Genomic DNA, 24601 nt, shown 5'->3' on the forward strand with positions numbered 1-24601 from the left:
GTGTGAATAAAAGACAAAGGGCTATAGGGCCCAGAGCTGCATTATTTGGGTAAATTCCTCATACAGTCTCTGGTGGCAACAAAGAGTTACATTTTGTCTTTAACAGTGTCCGTGTGGTGGTCTCTGGTGGGCTTACTTTGAAATAGTTATAGATATACATATATGTTCCTAGATATAACCTGCTTAGTTTGTATAATGTTACTTGTGTGTAAGTTTTTAAGGTACAGGGAATGTATTCTTGATACTCTGAGGTTAGATAAACAAGTGTATATAACCAATGTTGTGTCATTGAGAAGAAAGGAGTAAATACATGATCACACTCTAGGGACTGTTTCTGTCTTATTCTTAACTATAATTCAATATCTCAGAGTTTACGCATTTTATGTAAAGATAGGCAAAGTAATTTGATTTGCAAAATAAAATTCATTTTTGTATGTATTAGTACTACTTAAACTAAGTATTGCAAATCTCTGATAGTAATGTTTAAAATACAAGTGATGGTGTGTATGCATGCATATAAAGGTATAGATATCATAATTGATTAGAGTTCTGAATGTGGGGGTCCAATTAGAAAACATTATCTGAAATGATCAAAATATATGCATGTAAATAGGCTAAGGATAACTAATTTAAATCTGTGATTATGCTATCAGCAATTTGAGAATTACTTTGGAGAATTTAGTATAACTCGTTAAATCCAGAAGTAATTTTTTTATGAAAATAGTGAGTTTGCTTTTAGCTTTTTACAAAAGTATTTCTTTTATTTTTTAAGATTATAATTACATCACTTACTCCTCCCCTTTCCTCCTTCCAAGCCCTCCTATGTAGTCCTCCCTTTCTCTTTTTCAAGTTTATGACCTTTGTTTTTTCATTAATTGTTGTTACATATGTAAATATGCATTTAACAATATATACATACAGACACATAGCTATATATATATATATATATATATGTGTGTGTGTGTGTGTGTGTGTATGTATGTATGTATATATTCCTAATTACCTAACTACAACTTTCACAGTCTGTATAATGTTGCCTGTATATATGTTTGTAGGGATCCATTGGTGTGCTTTTCTCTAAGGAAGAATATTTTACCTTCTCTCAGCATTCCTTAGTGATCTGTAGTTCTTTATGTAAGGTTAAGGCCTCCTAGGCTTTCCCCCATACACCTTACCTTGTCCACTGTTGTCCTTGTTCAGCTCCTGTTTAGGCAGTCAGGTTGGTGAGACTTTATTGCTGTAAGCTTCTGAAATTTCTAAAAAGATACCATCTCACAACAAAATCACTATTCCTCTGGCTCTTACAGTATGTCTGGCCCCTCTTCTGCAACGATCCCTGAGCCTTAGGTGCAGAAGGTGTATCCTTTGGGACTGGGTTCCACAGCTCTGAACTTTGATTGGCTGTGGTTTTCTGTAAAGGTCTCCATCTGTTGCAAAGAGACATTTCTTTGATGAGGGGTGAGGACTACACTTATCTGTAGGCATAAGGACAAATATTTAGAATGTAATTAAGGATTATTCTGGTTTGGTAAAGTAGTGGTTGTAGGTTCTCCTCCAAGATCCATGACTCCACTAGCCCTGGATAATGGTTAGATTTTCAGTACGAGGCATTATTTTCCTGTTATTGAGAAAATAAAATGCTGTTGGTTACCAAAAGTATGCATGCCACTACTGCACTCTTAGAGTTATGGTGCCATGCTGGTTGTTGTGTGGTTCACAGGAGTCATAGCTGGATGAGACTACAGGTTGCTTCCCTGCTTTGGAAGTTTGTATGTTGTTTCCCTGCTTTGGAAGTTTGCATGGTGCCTTCTGTTACCATGAAAGCTAATCTGCAGGGAGGAGGTACTCAAGTCAGTCCCAGCTCAGGGTTCTTGGGATCTGTGTCTGCAGTGCATGGTTTCTTTTTTCTTTTTTGTAACTTTTTTTTATTTAAAACTTTTTTCTTTCCTTTTACATACCAACCCATGTTCCCCCTCCCTCCCTTTTTTCTGCTCCCCCCTCACCTCCATCTCACCCTTATCCCTTTCTCATAGAGGGTAAGGCCTCCACAACCCCAGAGAAGCTAGGTAACTAGGAGGACACTAAGAGGGACACACATGGATCACCCCAGGGAGGGGAAAAGGTCAAGATCTCTTGGCCAAGGTCCTGGAGTGCATGGTTTCTTTAGCAACAGGGACCTCCCTTCCACCTCTGGATTAGGGTGTGTGCAACTAATGGCGACAGCAACATCCTGAAATGTTTTGGGAGTTTCTTAGACAATTCTGACCAACAGCTCAAAAGAGGGCATCTGCATGATGTTGGGGGTTTTGTTAGATGATTTTTGGCTCCTGGAGGGAGCATTGTCAGCCCAGATTGGGGAAAAGTATACATGTATATACACACATATATGTATATATATACACACACACACATACATATGTATACTTGCATGTATTATTATAGGTATTTCTAAGTAGATATAATAAGATAAGTTGTGTTTCTTTAGCATTTATTCTTGTTTACCACTTGTATTATTATACACAATTTATGGAATTAACACACACACACCAACTGGACTAAGAAGCTGAGGGTTGGGGATTTAGCTCAGTGTTAGAGCACTTGCCTAGCAAGCACAAGACCCTGGGTTCGGTCCTCAGCTCCGAGGGAAAAAAAAAGCTGAAAAATGACTATTTCTTTTTTCTTCGTTATATTTGGCATATATTAGAGTATATTGAATATAATTAGTTCAAGGGTTAAGGAGCAGCTGCATGCGGCCTCAAAGCATTGGGTTTTGTCATCTTCATGGAGTTCTAAAGTGAGATGAAGGCACCTAGAACTGTCCCTCTGCCAGCAGTCGGGTTTGAGCTCCACCGACATGAGAAACTGTACTAGAACACATGCTTTCAGACTTCTCACCACAGTCCATATGGTGGTTATCTTCATTTTCCCCCCCAGTGATTGTGCAGGTGTGTATCCACCGATATATATATTTGTACAACAATGCCTGCAAACAGTCTCCACCTCCTTCAACCAACAGAGACACCAGATAAGTCACAGGCAAATACTAGAAAATATACAGAGACTACTAGATTTGTAGATCAACTGGCATTTCCATATTAATGTTTGAGAAGGAGATTTTAAATCATGATGGACTATGTAGACTCCACTCATGAGTCTATACTGTGCTTGCTTGAAAGTATAAGTAAAGAAGAAAAGAATATGTGTAAAAGTTTATCTGGCACAGATCTTTTTTGTGGCATTGAAAGAGAGCATTTCAGAGCATCCCTAAAACAACAATGATGCACTGGAGTACATGGGCTTCTACCCCTGACCAAGAAGCTGTTTGCAATTGCTACTCCTTCCCACCCCCGGCAAAGAAATAATCAATTTTTCTCCAGCAGAGTCTCATTGGGTATATTAATCATATCTCATGGCAGGCCTCACGCCCAGGAGTAGATGGCCAATACAAAACAAACTCAGTGGTCTTTTTGTACATTTTTTTTTGTGTGTGTGTGGTATGTCTTATTTTGCTTTGTTTGGACATTTTTTTTTGTCTTGTACAGTTTTTGCTTATGCATTTTTGTTTTTTTTTAGTTTTTGTGTTTGTATTTTTGAGAGAGAGAGAGAGAGAGAGAGAGAGAGAGAGAGAGAGAGAGAGAGAGAGAGAAGGAGAAAGAGAGAGAGACAGACAGAGATAGAGAATATAAACTTGGGTAGGAAAAGTGGTATAGCAGTTCTGGGAGGAATTGGAGGAGAGAAAAATATGATTAAAATATATTGTATGATTTTTTTCAATAAAAAGTTTTTTAAAATTTTTTATCCATTTGGTTTTATAATTTTTATAATTTAAAACACGAGTGTTAAGATGATGCTCAATACTGCCAGCTGAGAAAAAAGATGTCCATTGAAAGCTGTAACGATGAAAAAGGGACACCACCTAAACAAAGGAGTCACTGGTGTGAGAGGCTTGAAGGAGGATTTCTAGGAAGCAGGGCCGACAGATTAAGATGAGAAGAGGATGACAGTGGAGATGAAAAATGAGAGATAAGGAGTGTCCACACAACAGCCACACCAACGGAGATCAGAACAAATGGGGGAAGAATCAGTCATCAAAGTTATGTCTGTGGAAAACTTTCCAAACTGGAGAAAGTGTTGAGTTCGCAGAATGAAGGGTCTCACTGGGAAGCCGGCATTAATGAAATGAAGCCAATATTTAGACATATCCTGCTGAGGTCTCTGAATTTCAAAGGAGAAATTTAAAAAAAAAATGTTCTGAAAGCATTCAAGTAAGAAAACTGAGGTTGTTTGTGTAGAAAATAAATGCAATCAGTCCATGATGTCTCCAGTACTGAATGACAAAGCTAGCAGCAGTATTTGACGGCGTGTTGAGGCAGTGCCAATATCATGAATTGTGGGAGTCTGTCAGAGTCCAGCTCTGACCTGTCAAAGGGTTCTTGAGGGGAGGAGAGAGGAATGAGGAAGTATTAGAAATACAGATGGAGATAGAGAGAAACAGAGACACAGGACAGCTTCGGAAGGGCCCTGGGTCAATCAATACCTGGTTGCCTTGAGGTTTATACCAAAGGACATTTTATACAATGCCAAGGGGCAAGGCAAAAGACTTCCCTGTTTCAAGATCAAAGCACAACCTACAGCCAAGTGTAGACCCTTCGAAACACCTGGTAACTATGCCTGTGGCCAAATCATCCCATTATGCACCCCTGCTGGGTAAAACAAGCCCAGATTCTCTGACTCTGAGTAAGGTTTTACTAGGGAGCCTTTGTGGTTCTCTACAATGAAAGAAGGGCCCACATGCAGGCATGTTGCCTTTCTTGTACAGTGTCAACAAAAAATATAAAATATCCATAAATTATAAGTTGAATCACACAAATTCCATCCTTGATTATGTTACTCAGAGATGCTCTCTGGTGAAGAGATGAATTAATAAAAAGAAATGATCCTCTGGGAATCATGAAGCTATATTGCAGAAGCCTTGATAATGAGTCATAAGATCAGTTAAATGAAAAATTCAACTAATTAATATAATGATTACAAACATAATCAAAATATAAATTTCAAAACAAATTCTAATAAGCTTAATAATATAAATTATTAAAATGCAATAAATGTCTGGGTATAAAAGTTTAGTTCAGACAGTGAGAACAGGAAGTGGGTAAAACTAGAAGTATGAATGTTAAATCAGTATTGAATTTTACATTCAGTTAAGAAAATCAGCAGGGCAGTGGTGACACACGCCTTTAATCCCAGCACTTGGGAGGCAGAGGCAGGTGGATATCTGTGAGTTCGAGGATAGCCTGGGCTACAGAGTGTGTTCCAGGAAAGGCGCAAAGCTACACAGAGAAACCCTGTCTTGAAAAACCAAAAAAAGAAAAAAAAGAAAAAAAGAAAAAGAGAAGAAAATCTTAGTCATGTAAGGTTAACTTATTTGTGTTTTTAAAGCACACCATCATTTTATCCTATACTTGTTCATCATTTGTATCTATTCTGCACAGTAGGTTTTTTGTTTGTTTGTTTGTTTTGTTTTTGTTTGTTGTTCTGGAAATTGAGCCTGATGTCTTATTCTTGTCACTGAACTACATCCCCAACCTTCCTTTCTTACTCTTCATTTTGGGACAGAGATTCATTAAGTTGACTGGCCTTGAATTCACCATCCTCCTGTCTCAGTCTCCCCATAGCTAGAATTACAGCCCTGCATCACTACACTCAGACTGCACAGTTGTTTTCTCATAATTCTACTACTTATTTCTCCAGTCTTTGCAGAACTAAGCACAAAATTGTGATGCCTCTGTGAGAACAAAGGAGTGAGCACTGCCCTCCAGGACTCTTTGTTACCATCCCGGGCTCTTTTTCCCCTTTGTTGTTAGGACCAGTCTATTAGAATTGCTACTGGTGAAGCTATTTCTGTTCAAAGGAGTCCTTAGAAGATTCCTAATGCTTGATTTCCTAAGACTTTGAAAGGCATTCAGAGGCAGTCCATTTGTAGACTACTCTGTGTGGCAAAAATACTCCCTTTGATTCTTAATTACTTCTATGACCTGCATTAATAATGTCAACCTACAATGTCAATGTCATGTATTGGCATTGGGAATGTAGCTCTGTTCTTTCATATCCATACTTGTTCATGATTTTAGAAACATATAATGGTCACTCTCGTCTGGGAATGGCATGAACCAGGGACTGGGCTGTGCATTTAAAACAAAGGGAACCAACCTAGACTAATCTCCAAGGTGATTTTGCGGCAAAGGCATGTTGCTGTCATTGTTTCAGCCTGCTGTCTGTGCTCGGAGGTTCTCACAGCCTCTGCACTCTTGGTTTTCTGTCATGTTTCTCTACCCACACCTTCCCATTGATGTCAAAGTAAAGTTATAGCTGCTGTTGTTCTCTCTGAACCCAGACTCACATTTACCCTTTGTCCTTTCATTGATTGCATGTTTTCCCCTCTTCCCTACTCTTCAGACCTTTATAATTGGGGCCATTTAGCTTCCAAACTTCAGTGTCTATCTTGCCCATAACTCCTAGGGTGAAATCTGATTGGATTGAGAAATATTAAAGGAATTCTGTCTCCAACACTGTTCTAGTTGCCCTTCATCTGACCCTCCCATCCACCTAAATTCTCTTACCTGGATCCTGATTTGATAACTAGGTTTGTTCTGATAATCTGTCATGTTCCTCAGGCAGCAAGTTGTCATGCTGCTGTTAGGAGTCTCCTCTTAAACCCCCATCTGGTAGCTAAGCTCTGACTTTCTGACCCATAAAGGCTCCAAGCTTCTAAGGAATCTCTGTCCCAGAGCGGTACAAAGTCCCTGAGATACTCTGATGCTTCCATTTGAAATCTTGTTGTTTAATGCTTGTGGGTGGAGGCCAGGTATGAACATTTCCTTCTGCTCATCTTGATTGTTTTCTTGTTTGTCTTGTTATATTTGTGGGTTCTCAAACTAAGTGACTACCATTCCTGACAAGGTCTCTCTATCCTGCCCAAGTCTCCCAGTGTTGCAGCACCAAACATCTCAGTTTCAGGGTTTTTTTTGTTTGTTTTTTTTTTTGGTTTTTCGTGACAGGGTTTCTCTGTGTAGCTTTGCGCCTTTTCCTGGAACTCACTTGATAGCCCAGGCTGGCCTCGAACTCACAGAGATCCGCCTGGCTCTGCCTCCCGAGTGCTGGGATTAAAGGCGTGCGCGACCAACGCCCGGCTCAGTTTCAGTTTTGACTGCTGAACCACTGCATTCTCCAAGGCCTTTCAGAATTTCATCATGCACAAATGCAGCCTAGCAACCTCCAAAGACCCATGAGGAAACAATCTGCCTGCTTTTTTGTGTAGCTTCTTTATGAGGTCCACTCAAGAAACTCAGCCCTCTTAGCACCCTGCTGTCCGGTGTCTTTCTTTCTCTGATCAACTGGGTTATTGCTCTTTGCTGAGGCTTCATGTCTGGAAAACTGCTCCCTGGGGGAAAGACAGGGCAAATATGGAATTATGCTTTCCTACTCTTGAGAAACACAGTCCTGTCATAGCCTCATGTCTGGAAACATGTATTTCATATATTTTGTTCAGTAATATGATTATTCTTAAATGACAGAGTAAGTTTGAATCCTAAAATTCTGCTCTGACAGGAAGCACAATTCTGTGCTTTTGTTTTAAATAATTGTGTTGAAAGTATCTGGTAACTTCACACTAACCATTGATTACATTGGATACATATTGTGGAATTACCAAATTTATGAAATTAATATTAATTAATATGTCCACTTATCAATCATAGATGAGTTAAATGCTATACCAACTAAATGGCCCATTAGGCAGGGTCATGGCTACTCTAAGATCACCAGGGTTGAAAAGAAGTCACAACTGACTTGCTCTTAAAATCGCTTTGAAAAGTCTATAAAAATCAGTAATGATCAAGACTCATGTGGCTTTGGTGACACTGAACAGAAGAAGCATCCATAGATTGCCTTATCTTCATTCCAGAAAACTTTTTTGGCCTTTTTTATCTGCCTGCCTCTCTCCTGATGCTTCCTGATGCTAGGCAGACCTCTACCACTGAGTTATGTTCCTAGGCCAACAATACTTTCCCTGTGTTCTAACTAAAGACTTCTGCCTCTGATAGTTGCTATATTTATGGAGGTCACTCTCTTATCTAAACTTTGAATCTATCTTCCATGATCCAAAAAATGATTATTTTTATGTACTTTATGTCATATCTTGTTTTTGCTTTCTGTCCCCTAAAATGGAAAAAAAATCAATATGGCTTCTGGTTTAGCTCTTTAGTAACAGTAATCCCACAAGATTGTGAATTACTCATAGGTATTCTAATCCTGCCTGATGAATTTATTCTCTGCCTGATCCTATCAAACAGATCTCTGAAGTGTGAGAATACCCTGAGCTGGAAAGCTTTGTACTGATGGTGAAGGCCTGCAGACCTCAAAAGTGAAAAAAATCATGCTGGGATCCTTAGAATATTTAAAAGGGATTCAACGCAGAGATTATACATCCTGTAAACAAACACTCCTTTCAAACATAACCATTAGGTTGGGAAGATGGTACCACATGCAGATGCATGTGATATGTAAGCCTGATGTGGTACTTTAAAAGAAAATGACCTCCAAAGGGAGTGACAATATTAGGAGGTGTGGCTTTCTTGAAGTAGGTGTGGCCTTATAGGAAGAAGTGTTGCTGAGGGGGTGTGTTTTGAGGTCTCTCATGCTCAAGCTACACCCTGTAACATAGTTCACTTCCTATTGAGTGTGGATCAAGATGTAAAACTCTCAGCTTCTTCTCTAGCACCATTTCTACACGTATACCATTATGTCCCACCATGATGAAAATGGACTAAACCTCTGAAACTGTAAGATACCCTAATTAAATGTTTTCCTTTATAAGAGTTGCTGTGGCCATGGAGTCTCTTCATAGCAATAGAAACCCGAAGACATCTGGTAACCTGAGATCAGTTCCCAGAAATCAAATGAAGGTGGAGGGAAGTAACTGACTCTAGAAAGTTGTCCTCTGAGCTCTACAGGTATGCTATGCTGAGTGCAAACCCTCCCCCATACAATACACACACACACACACACACACACACACACACACACTCACTCACACACACACACACACACACTACTAGGAAGAATGTGATGTGGTTACATTTAATCACATTTAAAATGTATAAACAGTTGGCTAAATACATTTATAAAATATAGCTATTACATTATTTACTGTATTTTGACACCAAAAGGAAACTACAGTTATTCAAACTAAATTGAAAAGTTGACTATCACTTCAAAAACTAAAACCCAAAAATTATAAATTCTAAAAGTCACTGTTTTCTGTTCATTAATTATTTAGGTCAAAGACATTTGGAGATAGGTTTTCAGGTTAAAAAGATGTTTTACACACACACACACACACACACACACACACACACACACACATATCTATGTCATCCCCGTGTACATGAACATTTTCCTTTCCATTTTAAGTCATAAATAATATATTGGTTTGATGGAGTTTTGTTTCCTTGAAGCAGATACAGGTGAAAACATAAGTTATTTTGTATTTCACTTGAAATAATATGGATTTAGAAAATTTACCTTCACTAGTAGGAAGACTGAAAGATCACAACTCATACATGCTAATGAATAGGTAATCCATTGCTTATGTAGGAAGAGAAGGTTAGAAAATACTTATAATTAGTTTTATGTTAGAAATTCTGACACATGGTGATTATTTCTAAACATGTAGGTCAACCTTTCATGTATCAAAGTTGTTTACACATCATAAAATTTCTTTAGGGAGAGCCATTTAAACCTTACCGCTGTTAATGAGATAAGAAGTCACTCCACTAAATCAAAATATATAAAATAAATGAGGAAAAATAAATTTTGAACCTAGCTTTCCCAGAACAATGACTTAGATAAACCACCTTAGACTTGTAGCTTGCAGCTCTGTTGAGATTTCAGTTTTTATTTCCTTTGGCCTCCACAACTCATGCAAGTTTTTAGAAGGGTTAGTCAATATTGTGGCTTTGACCCAATGCGACTGCAATTGACTTCCTATTTAGGGCAGAAGATTCACTTTCCACCTTTCAGGAATTTCATTTGGGAACCCTCCATGTCTTATTTTCATCTTGTGATTTAGGGAGGGGAAGCAGCTTTCTGCCCCTGCCACTGGTTCCATGATGGATGCTTAATGGCTTTAGTCAATTGACACCGGACACACAGTCTCTTCCTGTGACCTGGTCAATATTTCAAGTAGAAACCTTGTATCCAGGCACTCATGTGTCTTGAAAGAGAAGCCTTCTTTCTTGAGGTCTCTGGATGGAGCAGTGTGAAGCTGTGAAATCTGGAGTGGTTGAAGCCATTTTCCTATACTGAAGCACAGTTACTGAAGGAAATAAATATCGCCCTGTGGATACTATGGATGCTGTCAGCACCTAAAAAGCCAGGAGAAGAAGATGAAGGAAAATTAAATCTTTAGTGGTTTTTTTTGGTTGTACTTTACCATTTCCGAAGCCAGAAATTATTCTGAACTTTGAAACCAGTGCATTTCATTTAATATTAAGCCCATTTAAGTGGGTTTATCAGTTGCTAAGAAAGGATTTATCACAAATAGAGTTGCAAATGAATGGCTTCTCTGTATGTAATTGATTGCATTAAATATGAACAAAAGGAACAAAGAAAAATGAGTAGCTGATCCTGGCATAACCGAACATGCTAAATTTTCATAGAATTGTTCCAACAACTAGCAGGTATGATGAACAGGTTATAGCTTTAGGGACATCGAAATGTCAAAGTTCATAATATTGGAAAGATTCATCTATTTATTGAAATAGATATCCTTAAGACAAGTGCCAGGCTCAGTGCAAAGCTGGTTTGTCTGAAGACACAAAGGGAACAAAGGTTTGTACTGGCTGCAGCCTGAAACCAAGGATAATAAGGGAATACCACCAGGATGCAGATGTGAGAGAAACCTGGAAGAAAAGTTAGGGCTTAAGAAAATCCTGGTTTCTTTGGCTATTCCAATACTCCCGAGGTAGAGAAGTCATTGCTTTCTTGGTGAGCATGTAGACAGGAGAAAGCATATTCTTTAGTCTCAAACATCCTCATTTAGGATCTTAGCTTGGTTATTTACTAGCAGAGTGACCTTGGGAAGGTCCTAAAACCTTTCTACACCTGTTTTCTAAAATCTCAAAAACGATAATAGTCCCAATTTGTAGGTCATGAAAATGAATTAATTTATGCAAAGTGTTTAGAATAGAGCCTATATATTCTAAGTGGAATGTATATGTCACCAGGTACTGTGTTCCTGAGATTTAGTCTAAAGATAGTGGATAGGGACTAATACCTCTCACTTCCATAAATTATTGCAGACTCCCCTGTGTCAAGATAGCACCCATTTGCCTGAGGTTAGATAAAGGGCAGACACCTAACTTGCATAGGAGGAGCTAGACAAAGGCTTAATTTATCTCTGGACTTGGTTAATTGGTTCAGGAAAATTTCTAGACTTAAAAGTTAGAAATCAAATTTTTAACAGATAACACCAAATAAAATCCAAGTCTAATTTTAAAGTGATTATTTATTGCTTAACACCACGGGGAGTCCCCAGGATTTATTTTTGCACCAGCAGAAAATAAGCTGCTCAAAGTTCCAATCCCATATGGGAGTTTCTTTTCCTAAGTCCCTCTGAAGCAGGCAAGAGGATCAGGGACTAAGGAAGATTATCTCAGAGATAGAGTAACTTACAGACAATTGGCTGACCAAGGGTGCTTCATGAGTATAGTTTAGAGGTCTTCTTAATGACTGAGAGAGTATGACACAGGTTAAATCCAAATATTATAACCCTCAAGCATTTTAAAACCCCAAACTTTCTATCAACACAACATTAAAGGTGGAAAATTCATATGTGGGCTGTATTCAAAACATAGGCTGTATTAAAATGTTGTTATATGGTTATCTTAAGGCCATATGTATATGAAACATAAATAAATTGCATGTTTGGAGCTGATGGACATCCCCAAGATTGCTCATTGTGTTTGTGTAAATATTCCCAAATATGGATAATCTGAGACCCAAAAATCTTTCACGTTCCAAACCTATCAGCTAAGGAGCATTCAGATTTGAACAGTTATTAACTAATGACTATGGTCTGTTCCTAAAGATAAAGTATTACAAGGCTCCAAAGCGGTTTAATAAATCACAGTCATCCTGTTCTTTCTCTGGCCTAGACAACTGGGGCATCCATTATGGTGATTACAATTTTTTTGGTGGTAAGAAGTTATATTGAAACCAAACAGAGGTAGATTATTTTACCCCTTGCCTTGCCTGAATATAGAATAAAAGGATATGACTTTTAGTTTTTCTTTCCGAAATTTGAAAAACAGAAGAATGAGCCTACGCGGGTATTGGATTGATGCTTGCTGATCAAGTTATTTTTCTTCTACATTGAGGAGCAAGATCCTCTCCTTGCGTTGAGAAAACACCCATTCCTTATTTTCAGTGGGGTCCAAGTTGTCTTAAGCATATTGATATATTTCATCTTCTCAGTCATAGTAGCTAGTTTTCAGAGGGACATGTAACCCAATCATAGCCAATAAATTATGAGGAAGAAATTATTATTGGGACTTTGAAGAAAGAGCAGCATTACTATTTCCATAAAAAATAGGTTGTATTTGATTCCAGAAATGTCTATAGAAAATTTTCTTCCATTGTTAGAATCTGGAGGTAGGGGTGGCATTGGAAGAAGCACAAATTAGTGTTTTGAGAGTTGGGTTTGTTCTGATTTCAATGTGAAATGCCCCCACAAGTTCACATGTTTGAATACTTGGTTTTGGGTGGAAACAATGTTTTGGTTGGTTGTAAGGACTTTGGGATGGTAGCCTAGCTGACATATGATCACTTTGCGCATGATATAAGTTATACTCACTTCTGGTTCCATCCAGAGCTATCTATTTCCTATCTGTCCGTGTTATAAAGAGTGACAACCTCATATTCCTGCTCCCAGGGACAGAGTGTCTCTTGTGCGATATCTTCCTCATGACAGACTGAAATTCCCTGGAACTGTGAGATAAAATCTTGCTTCCCTTATGTTTCCTCCTTTAGGTGTCCTGTCATGAAAATGAGAGGTAATCTGAAAAGTGGAACTGAGAAGTTGGGTTGCTGTTTTGATAAATTTCACCACATGTTTTGGGAGCCTTTGGGATGAATTTGTGAAATCATTGTATAGCTGTGGACTGTAACAGCTCTAGGACACTGTAAAAAGAACATAATGGGCCATTCTGATAGGGGTATTGGAGCCCAAATTGCTGATAGAATGTGTATAAGAAAGATTGTGCCTGAGCGGCTTCAGATGGGAACTAAGACTCTACTAGAAAATGGACAACAGGACTTTCATGTTACTTTAGGCCATTATTCTAGATTTATTTGTACACATTTACTAAAAATACAGGAGAAACCAAATTAAAAAAAAATAGACTAATTTGATGGCCCAAGGAAATTTCAAAACTGCATTCAAGCTGTTGCATGATTCTTATTAGTTACTTTTAGCCAGGATTATAGGGAGAATTCAGAACAATACTGTGACAGAAAGATATAAAATATGTGCAGTTTTGCCCACAATGGGAGACAGCACAGGAGGCAGGTATAGACAGAGGCTGGAGCCTGAAGAGATTAGTGCAGCTGAAGAAAATCTTAGCACTTGGAAAATGGAAACTGTACCTTGAGTGGAAGATAATTTCTATTATAGACTGCAGGGGTTAAAACTATAAAGTTGTAATATTTTTTTCAATTTGTAGATGAATTTTTATGGTCTTATTAAATAAAAAACATTGGAGCCAAATATAGGGGTGAAAGCCTTAGAGATCAGGGAAGTAGGGAAAGCCATCAGCCAACCTTACCTCACCAACTCTGAAATTTCCAAATGCCAGTTACTTCCTGTCTACCCACCTCTATGTGACTTGCTGTTTTGCCATCTGATTTGCTCTCTGTGTTCAGCTACATCACTTCCTTTTCCTACACAGCTCTGTCACTTACTATCTGTCTGTACAGACCTCCAGACTTCCATAGTTAACTAGTTTTGGAATTTAAGGCGTGTGTCACCACACCTGGCTGTTTCCAGTGTGGCCTTGAACACACAGAGATCCTGCTTGCTAAGTGATAGGATTAAAGGTGTGTGGTGTGCTACTGTTGCCTGACTTCTTTGTTTACTTATAATGGCCATTCTCATTCCTCTGATCTCCAGGCAAGCTTTATTTATTAAAGTACAAATAAAATATCACCACATTTCAGAACAAATAAAATATCACCATATCAATTGAAGAGATTAACTGAAAAAACAGAGTACCTAAAAAGATGCACTAGCTAACCACAGAGGTTAGACGTAAAGTAAGAAACTAAGGGATAGGGAAGATCTCCTGAGGAAGGGAATATATACGGAAAACCATGAGAAAAAAATACAAAATTTACAGAAAAATGTGGGTGTCTTAGTTAGGGTTTATGTTGCTGCAATGAAATACCATGATAAAAAAAAAAGCAAGTTGAGGAGGAAAGGGTTTGTTTGACTTATACTGCCACAACATAGTAGACCACTGAAGGAAGTTAGAACAGGAATTCAAACAGAGTAGTAACCTGGGGGTTACTGATGCTGATGTTGACAAAGAGGCTGTGGAGGGGTGATGCACACTGGCTTGCTCCTTGTGGTTTCCTCAGTCTGCTTTCTTATAGGAACCACGTCCCAGGAATGGCACTACCCACAGTAGGTTGGGCTCTTCTCGATCAATCACTAATTAAGAACATGCCCTAAATTGGATCTTGTGGAGACATTTTCTCAACTGAAGTTCCCTCCTTTAAGATGACTCTAAAATTTGTGTCAAATTGACTTAAAACTAGCCAGGACAATTGACTCCTTGTCAACTTGACACACAACAATATCATGTTAAGCCATAACCTTTCTTCTCTTGTTCATCCCCAATACCACACTAAAAATACAAATAATTTTAAGAATCCTACAGTCTTTACAATTCAAACACATTAAAAGTTCAGTCTCTTTAAAATAGCCAATATCTTTAAAATCCAAAGTCTTTTGAAATTCAAAGTCTCTCAAATGTGGGCTCCTGAAAATCAAAAATAAATGAAATAGTTTCTTACTTCAAGGAGGAAGAACCAGAGCATAGTCACGACCAAATCAAATCAAAACAAAATTCCGAAAGTCTAAATAACTCAATGTCCAATGTCTGGGAGTCACTCACCATCTTCTGGGCTCCTCCAAGGAACTTGAGTCACTTCTCTGATTCTACCTTCTGCAGCACACACAGCTTGTCTTCTAAGCTGCGGCTGGTTCCACTCCACTGCTTCTGCTGTTCTTGGTGTCCATCCCACGGTACTGGCATCTCCAAGATGTTGGAGTCTTCTGCTGCAATTGGGCTTCACTTTCACCAACAGTCTGTCAAAGGCTGTCTTCATTGTGCCAAGCCTTAACTTCTCTACATGACTCCTTAACCCCGAGTCTTCAACAGCCATTGAAGCTTCACCAATGGCCCCTCCTGTCCTCTCACAGCACCAAGCCTCAGCTGCTCTCCATGACCCCTTCATGCCTTCAAAACCAGTACCAGTTGGTGACTTATATTACCAACTGTGGCTGCCATCAGGAGGTATAACCTTAGTCATCCCTGGAATACAGCTTCTCTGTACCCTCAGGAAACACTTCCCAGAAGATTTCATCTCAATGATGCTGGCTTCTTCTTAATCACCACCAATTTCACAGCTCCAGTCAACCAGCATTCCGTATTCCAGCAAAGCAAAAGTTTCACTTTAGTGGTTCTGGTAGTTTGCTTATCTCAGCTGATTATTCAGCCCCAAATAACCAGAACCACAGAATCATAATTCAAAATAACTAACAGCCCCAATCTAGTCTTTAAGCTTCCTTTTAAAACTTCACAAGCTAGGCCTCCATCTTCTGCATTGCCCTCAGCATTCTTATCTTATAAGCTCCTACATAATAGCTCACCAAACATTGACTACTCAATCACTTTCCTTGCATAAAGTTCCAAAGTCTTTCCACAGTCCTTCCCAAAACAGGTCTGTCATAGCAATAACCCATTCTTGGTACCAACTTGTCTTAGTTAGTGTTCTATTGCTGTGATAAAACAACATGACCAAAAAGCAAGTTGGGAAGGAAAGATTTTATTTGACTTAAAATTCCACAGTGCTGTTCATTATCAAAGGAAGCCAGAACAAGAACTCAAATATGGTAGGAACCTGGAGGCAGGAGCTGATGCAGCCTACAGTGGGTTGAGCCCTCTCCCATCAATTACTAATTAAGAAAATCCCCTACATCTAGATCTTATGGAGACATTTTCTCAATTGAGGTGCCCTCCCTTTAGATAACTCTAGCTTGTTTCAAGTTAACGTAAAACTAGCCAGGACAATGGGAAAGACTGGAATGGGAGGATTAAACAGAGAGGGGCAGGAAAGAGAGGAGGTAAGGGAGGAATACAATGGGAGACTACTGATGCTGAGGGTAATTTAAGGGGTCACACAGAAATCTACTATGGTAGAAGCTTCTGAACACACACACACACACACACACACACACACACACACACACGTATGTATGTATGACAGAAATCTAAGTGGAGTCACCAAATAATGGGGAAGACAAAGCCCAATTAGACATCTTTGCTACCAGCTGAAACATCCAGTGTCAGGAGTGGGTTACAATTAAGTATTTAAATGAGTTGTTGGCCAAGGCCCTATGGAAACACCCAAACAACTCCAATTATTGCCAAGACTACTGGTTGTTCTCCATTATTGGTGAGGGCTCATTGCTGAAGACAACGCTTACATATCTCATTGAACATGAAGTTAATTTGATGTTTAACCAGAGCCTTTATCATTAATGACTTAGTGTTCATAGTACTGGAAGGTACTCTGCATGTTACTACCAACCCAGCTACAAACTCTATGATCCACAATGCCGACCTTTCTGCATGAAACGCTGGTGAAACCGTGGAACAAATATTGTGAGAGTAACCAACCACTGTTTGAATGGATATAAAGCCCACTCAATGAGATGAAACACATCGCTGACACTGTTTTGGTGGCCAAGAATCCAAGGCTAGATAGGCCATAGACCTAGGGGAAAACCAAATACTATTGTTCTACTAAAGGAACATAGCCATAAAATGACTTCTGTCGGTACTCCTCTGTAGTCATACATCAGTGTCTTGCTCAACCTTCATCAGAGAAGCTATCCACTGCAGCAGATGGGAACTAATACAGAGATTCAGAAATTGACAATATGCACAGAGGAAAAGAGACCTTGGAACACTCAGTCCTAAATGGGACATCTCCATTAAATCCTCTTCTTAAGGATTCAGGGAACTATGTAGAAGAAGAAAGCCAGAAGGGATGGATAGCATCAAGAAAGCAGTGTTTCATGGACATAACAGGATTGATGCACACATGAACTCATGGAGACTGTGGGAGCATGTGCAGGGCCTGCACAGTCTTTGCCAATGGGATCCCAGTGCTGAGTGGGAGATGTGACACCAGCTTGCATCCTTAACCAAGAAGCTATCCCTATTTGACAACTACTTGCAAAGAGAAAAAAATAGTATTCTTCAATGGAGAATCATTGTATATACAAACTATCCTCAAGGGTAGGGTCCATGCTGTGTGTGTGTGTGTGTGTGTGTGTGTGTGTGTGTGTGTGTGTGAGAGAGAGAGAGAGAGAGAGAGAGAGAGAGAGAGAGAGAGAGAGAGAGAGAGAGAGAGATACAGACTGAGAATGCATAGAGTTGGATAGGTAGGAGCAGTGGGAAGGACCTGGGAATAGATGTGGGAGGAAAATTTTTGATGAGAATATATTATATGAAAAAAATCGTTTTCAATTAAAAACAAGATACACTAGCAGCCTTATACTGCTAAAAAAATGAAAGTGTGTTCTTCTAAATTCCTCTGTTCAGGCTACTGGAGCAGCAAAGCAACCTGGTTACACCTCAAGCTGACGATAGAAATTGGCATCATCCACATGGCACTCTTTTTTCATGCATGTGTAACAGGAATTACAAGGTTATGGAGATATTTCACCAAAAGTTCTACAGGAGAATCACAAGCCTATGAGGTCAGGAAGTGTGCAGTGGTGTCAGATTTCCTACATGGAGATACTTAGAGACCTATGTGGAAGCTGTGAAGATGAAATCCAAGTAGAAATGAAGACCCAAGGATATTGGAAATGTCAGAAACATCTGCTGAGAAAATCCTCAAATAGAGAATAGAACTTTTCTAGAAAAGAGGCTACAGATTGTAGTGTCATATGGATGAGGCTGACCATACATACCAACACACACACACACACACACACACACACACACACACACACACACACACACTCACACACACACCACAGATTCCAGATATGTAGTTATAAGATATGTTTGCCTTTCTGGCTTTGGTCTTGCTTTAGTCTGATATTTCTTTTGTACCCTGATATTGCTCCCATTTAGAATAGGAATGTTTATTCTATGGCACTGTCCATTGAAAGGATATAGGTTGAGGTTTGATTTTACAGGGGCTCACAGTTAAGTGTATGCTTGAATTCTCAAGAGAGACATTGGATGTTGGAACAATGGAACTGTTTGTAGCTATATAGACTCATAAAGTTGGAGTTGGTGCATTTTGTATGAAGCCAGGGGTACTTAAGAGTTTAGTGGTTAAGAGTAAAACCATATAGTCAAAAGAACCATATTCAAATTCTAGTTTTACCCTTATTAATTGTGGCACCTTAGGAAAGTTAATGCCTTTATTCCTCATTTTGTCATATATATCATGAGGATGACAAATTATCAAACTCATATAATTATAGTATAGATATCTGTCATCTATCTATATCTCTGTATCTCTGTATCTCTGTATCTATCTATCTGTCTATCTATCTATCATCTGTCTTCATTATAATCATCATCTACCTATCTAAATCTGCTTTCTATCATTTATCTACCATCTCTCAACATCATTACCTATATATTAAATTGTAGTAAACAAGAATTATTATATTTTATTATCTTATAGGCTACCTTGAGCTATTTTATCTATTACTTGCTTCTGAAAAGTACCAATTATTATAAACCTCAATTTTATTAGTTTTGTAATAGTTGGTAATCACCATAAAAACTGTACTTCAGTGAAATAATATTTTGGAAAAACTGCATCAAAAACTTTGGCAAAGTATACCTTTTTAGGAAAATCATACGTTTGTAAAGAAAGAAGGTTTTCATCATCAAACCCACATTCTCCTCCTGGCTCAGTGACTCGGCTGTCTTACTCTGTTTTACAGCTTTGCCAGGGACTTATATTAAAAACTCATATGTGTAAATGATTTTTAGCTTGTAGAATTAATAGAAACACATAAGGGACTCTATCTTCATGCTTCCTCAGGCTCTTACAACTTTTACCATTTCTATAATTTATAGTTAGGCTTTATAATTTAAAACTGCTTATTTCTTAAATTAAGCACCTTGAGAATAAAAATTTAAAAATAATATTCCCTGTGTTCTTCAATGACCCCAAACAACCTCTAATTGACTAGTTTCTGTATGTCTATGAGCTGAATAAGAAAGGCACATACACTTTGTCTTCTGATAAGATTGTAGCTGTATTTGACTAGAATTGTCCCAGTACACAAATAGTTCTGCCTTTTAAACAAAGGCAGAATAATGAATTGTTATCATCCTCTCTAAAAGGTAAAAGCTACCATTATTTGGACATCCATTCTTTTAAAAATTGTTTGGCTAATAATCAGGAACTCTATATGTCACTTCAGTTCTTTTCAGTATCGGCAAGTACATCTTGCAACTCATGTATTTTGAAGGGGTTATCATGATGCTTCATTGCTAACATTAGATATTGTTGGTTAAGAAACTGAATCTGAACTATGAATAAATGAGTCAAATGAATGAATGCCTCCCCCACAGCCAAGATTCACTGAAATGTTCTCCAAACATGGTGTGTCAACTGTTCATTTGCCTGCCTTGATTCCATGTGCCTTGCCTCATGTTGCTAGCAATTCCTAGAGATTATTCTTATTAAGATCTCAGAAATTTGTCCATGCTGGCAAGTTCAGTCTTTGCTTCTATTATTTTGCTCAACCCCTCAGCTCTGAGAGTCTTCCTGAGATAACTGTCTTAATCTGGCCATCTGTCACTGCTGATTATCTATCTGGCATATTTTCCTAAGTCTGTTGTTGACATTTCCTCTTAACAGTCCTCCTTGTGTAGGAGTTTTTCAATGTTTGGTCATAGGCTTTTCATTTGTTTCTTGAAAGATTTTTATAGCAGGTCTCATGTGCTCTTACAGATTTATACATCTATGTATTGGTGAATCTTAATTTACATTTTTGAGTCCTGCTTTTTTCCTAGATTTCCTATTTTGAGCATCTAGCTGCTCATTTGACATTTCCATTTGGATGTTTATAGATATCAGAAATAGCAACAGTCTCCCAAATCTTGTCCAATTGCAATCATCTCCCCATATCATAAGAACGTGATGTTCCCCAGTTATTTTATGTAGAAACCCCAAAAGGGGGTAACTTGTATTCTTTTTCGTTCCAATCCCTTTACTTCCAACTTATTAGTAAGTCATTAATTTCCCTCCTAAATTAAATATGATAATACCTCACTACCCTCTACATGAATTACCAACAGTTCATCAACATCACTTAGTACTTGGAATAAGTTCATAGTCTCCTGGATGTTCAGTCCCACCTCATGGCTCTGCTTCGTGCACTGTCTTTCTCCTGTAGTATCCAGAATGACTTTGAAAGTTAGATTTTTCTGCTTACCTATTTAAAGTCATTTCAGGATACTTCCACTGCACCTAGAACTAAACCCAAACCTCCTAAATTGGCTTAGAAGACCTTGTATAGAGTGACCCTTTCATTGCCTAGAATTCTAGCTCCTAGGTTTCTCACTCTGCTCTGGTCATATTGCATTATTCTTGCTCTTCCAGGATTTTATTCCTTTGAGAACCTTTGAGGAATGCCCATGACATTTCACATGGGTGGATGCTTCTTTCCTTATAAGCATAACAGTAGGATCTTAATCTTCCTAAATAGCTTCCTTCCTCATCCTGTTCTCTATCATAGCACTACATTGCTAATTCTTTCATTAAATTTTTTATTCAACAATTTTTTTTTTTGCTAGTGAGGTTTACTTGATTGCTATTTTTACCCTCCATAAATCACCATGCAGATCTGATGATCTGAACAGATATTTGAGTAGAGACACCTAATAGTGTGAACAGTAAAGTGAGGGTTTTTTTTTCCCCCTTGTATAATCAGCTTAAATGGTTAACGGAGACAGAGGCTGATCAAGTGCATTGACTGCACGTTAGATGACAGGAATTTAAAAAGCTGAAATATGAAGTTTGAGATGAATATTCTTGACCTAGATTTTTCTACTCTAAGGAGATAGATTGAACATGATTTTAGCCCCTCAACTACTTCATATTTAAAGTAGAGTCAATAATATTTGTCTTTACACATCCCCTAGGCCTTTGGTGAAAATAAATAAAGTATGTCACAGTTACTTAAGAAAACAGACTTCTCAGTATGTTCTGGTATAATTTTGAGCAGAGATGAAAGTTCAAGATGGAAAGCATGTTTTATGAAAGTTTTACTGGTGTTTATCTTTAGGGCTTTTGAACATTTTGTTCACCAAACGTATATTGAACACCTGCTCCTCTTTAGTCCTAAGGAGCCCGTTTGTATATTTACGTTTGTAGACTAGTGTTGAAAATAATATATTAAAAAAAACTATACTAAATATGTATGTTTTAAATACTATTGAAAATGAGAAAGTAACATAGGAACCTAGAAAAGCAAGAGAGGGGAGCACACAAGTTTCCAGTTATGAAGCTTTCGCTGTCTCTAATGAAGACAACAAAGCCATTTATCACAAGACAGCAGACTTAGGATTGCTTGGCCCATTGTAAACCCTTAATAAATAGTTGTTGAAGGAATAATGTGTTGAACTAGTAATTTGAACACTCTAATAAACAGAAGAAATCTTGTGTTCCTCCAGAAGCCCTGTGCTATATTACACCCATACTCCTTTGAGTCTCGTTTCTCGGCTTAGCCTCTTTGACTTATTTTATTTTTTTAGTTTATAATCCCAGTTGAACAAGATCTATGAACAACCTGGGTTGTGATGAACTAAAATCAATGTTGAGAAATATAACATTTTCCATGTTAAGGATCTGAACCAGAGCTTAAAGAAGTATATTTTGTGGGTTTTTTCCTCCTCTATTCTTGTGTTATGGTCTTTCTGATTTCATTAACACTTTATTAGCATCTCTACCACTGTATTCCTTAGTATCTCGGCTCATTTAAACACCCACATATTGTCCTTTTGTTTTCTGTTACCCCTTCTTCTAGTTTTTAGATTCAAGCCACCACTGTAGTAATGTGTTTTATATAGAATGCCAATGGAAATGAACAAGAGAATGTGGCTGACTCAATTACTCCATTATATTTTCATGAAACTATACTACTAGTCTTATGAATGAAATTCCTTTGCCCCCTAAAGGAGCTTTAGAAGAGAAGCCACTCTGGTGGAAAGCCGTGGGAAACTGTGATTCGGGACCTGCCATCTTTCTACTATGGGAAACGGTAAGTAACTCACAGAAGCACAGCACAGTCTGAACATCATTGCACTGCATGAGTGGTTAGCTATTTCAAGTCTATATGGCCTGTCAGGGGGAAACTATCCTACCAGGGAGCTGGAGAAGAGCAGAGAATTTCATGGATTTTTGTTCGAGAGATACAACTCAAGTGATGTTAGTATTTCCAGAATCTGACGTTTCATTTCTAGTTTCTATAAAATAGAATTTTATAGTTAGATTACAGCTAATATCTGGTTCCTTTGTTCCATGTATTATTATTTTCTATTAAATAGAATTTTATGGCTTCTATATTCAGTTACTTTGTTCAATATAACAATTGAATAACTCAGAAAAATGCTGTAACAGTAATTTTTAGTGTCTTGTAACTCTTTTTTTTATTGACTGTAAACATTTAAGTCATATTCTTTTTATCTTTCAAGGTTGCCACAGTTTATTTCTACCTCTCACCTTCCAGCTGGTCACAGCTAACTTTCAGCTGTTGGATGGATAGAATAAAATTCCGAAATAAGCAAACTGAAAGTTCATAATCAAGGATTGGAACTGTTCCAAGTAAAAATTACATAAATGGCCCTAAAATACTTTCTCAAAAGTGCAGCTCATATTTCTTACCTTATGATGAATTCATGGATGTAGCCAGCTAGGTCATATATACCTTGTTGCTGGTATTGGTTCTTAACTGCAAATACTTTTATTACATATATTTACTTATTTTACTTGTGTGTGTGTGTGTGTGTGTGTGTGTGTGTGTGTGTGTGTGTGTGTGTGTGTCTGTGTGTGTGTGTGTGAGTGTGTGTCCATGCCATGGTATGAGTGTATGGGTCCTAGAGATCAAATTGAAGTTGTCAGACTGGCGGCAGGCTTCTCCTCCCACTGAGACATCTTGCCAGCCCAACTCCAAATTTTTTTTTTAACTTGAGAATCTGTTTCAAAAGAAGATTGTATCATGCCTTTATCTTCTTTCTAAGTCGGAGCACTTCAACAGGGTGATAAACCTTTCCAACTTTAGTCTTTTCTCAAGCCTATTATTGTAGTGATCACAAGCAAATTTAATTAACTCACTGTTACTCATGAAGTGACTTTTTGAGAATAAAAATATTCCATCCAAGAAAAATGTCATGTAATAATCCATTATGGTTAGCATAAATAAATAACTTCTGTAATTTAACCCAAATTACAAGACCTCAATTAAACTTTCATATTAGTGAAAATGATTGTTTGAACTGACTACAAAGCACAAGGTATAGCCTTCACTTCAACAAATAAAGTCATCAATTAAATGAGATCAATTAAGTATATGGGCCACAGAAAGGCCCAACAAAAAAAGACTTGGCTTCTGTATATCTAGAGAGCTGACAAGGTCAAGAATCATAGGAACTTGTCATGGAGACAATACCAAAAGAGATGCCCAGCTAATTACTAGGCATTTGTGCTCATTAGGCCCACTGGGAGGCACAGTTAATGCAGATGCTCAAGCAGTTGAATAATCACATTCCAATTCCTAGACAGGTGGCAACAACCAAAAGCCCAACCTTGACAACTGTTCTGGAGATTTGGGCTTGGGTCCTTGGGGTTCCTTGTGCTCAAAAGCCATGAGGATAGTACCACTAGAAAGCAGAAGAATGTGTTCCAGCTAATGAGCAGTCTTTCAGAGAATGAGCAACACAGTCCTATTTGCTGAATGCCACTAAAGAAGCACAGAGCCCAGAAACTGGGACCACACAGGCAGCTTTCATGGAGGGGGCTGCTGGGGTAGTGCCTGAAGCTGTCTGCAAAGGGAATGGTGCTGTGTGTTAACAACACTGACTCATAGGTTCTACAACAGAAAAATCATGCTGCATACATCTTTTTACTCTGACATTTATACAGAAGAAAAATACAAACAGAGACAATGGATTTTACCAAAGAGCTTAAGTATTTTATGATTTATTGTTCCAGG

This window comes from Peromyscus eremicus, chromosome 2, assembly GCF_949786415.1.
Source record: "Peromyscus eremicus chromosome 2, PerEre_H2_v1, whole genome shotgun sequence".
Classification (NCBI taxonomy): domain Eukaryota; kingdom Metazoa; phylum Chordata; class Mammalia; order Rodentia; family Cricetidae; genus Peromyscus; species Peromyscus eremicus.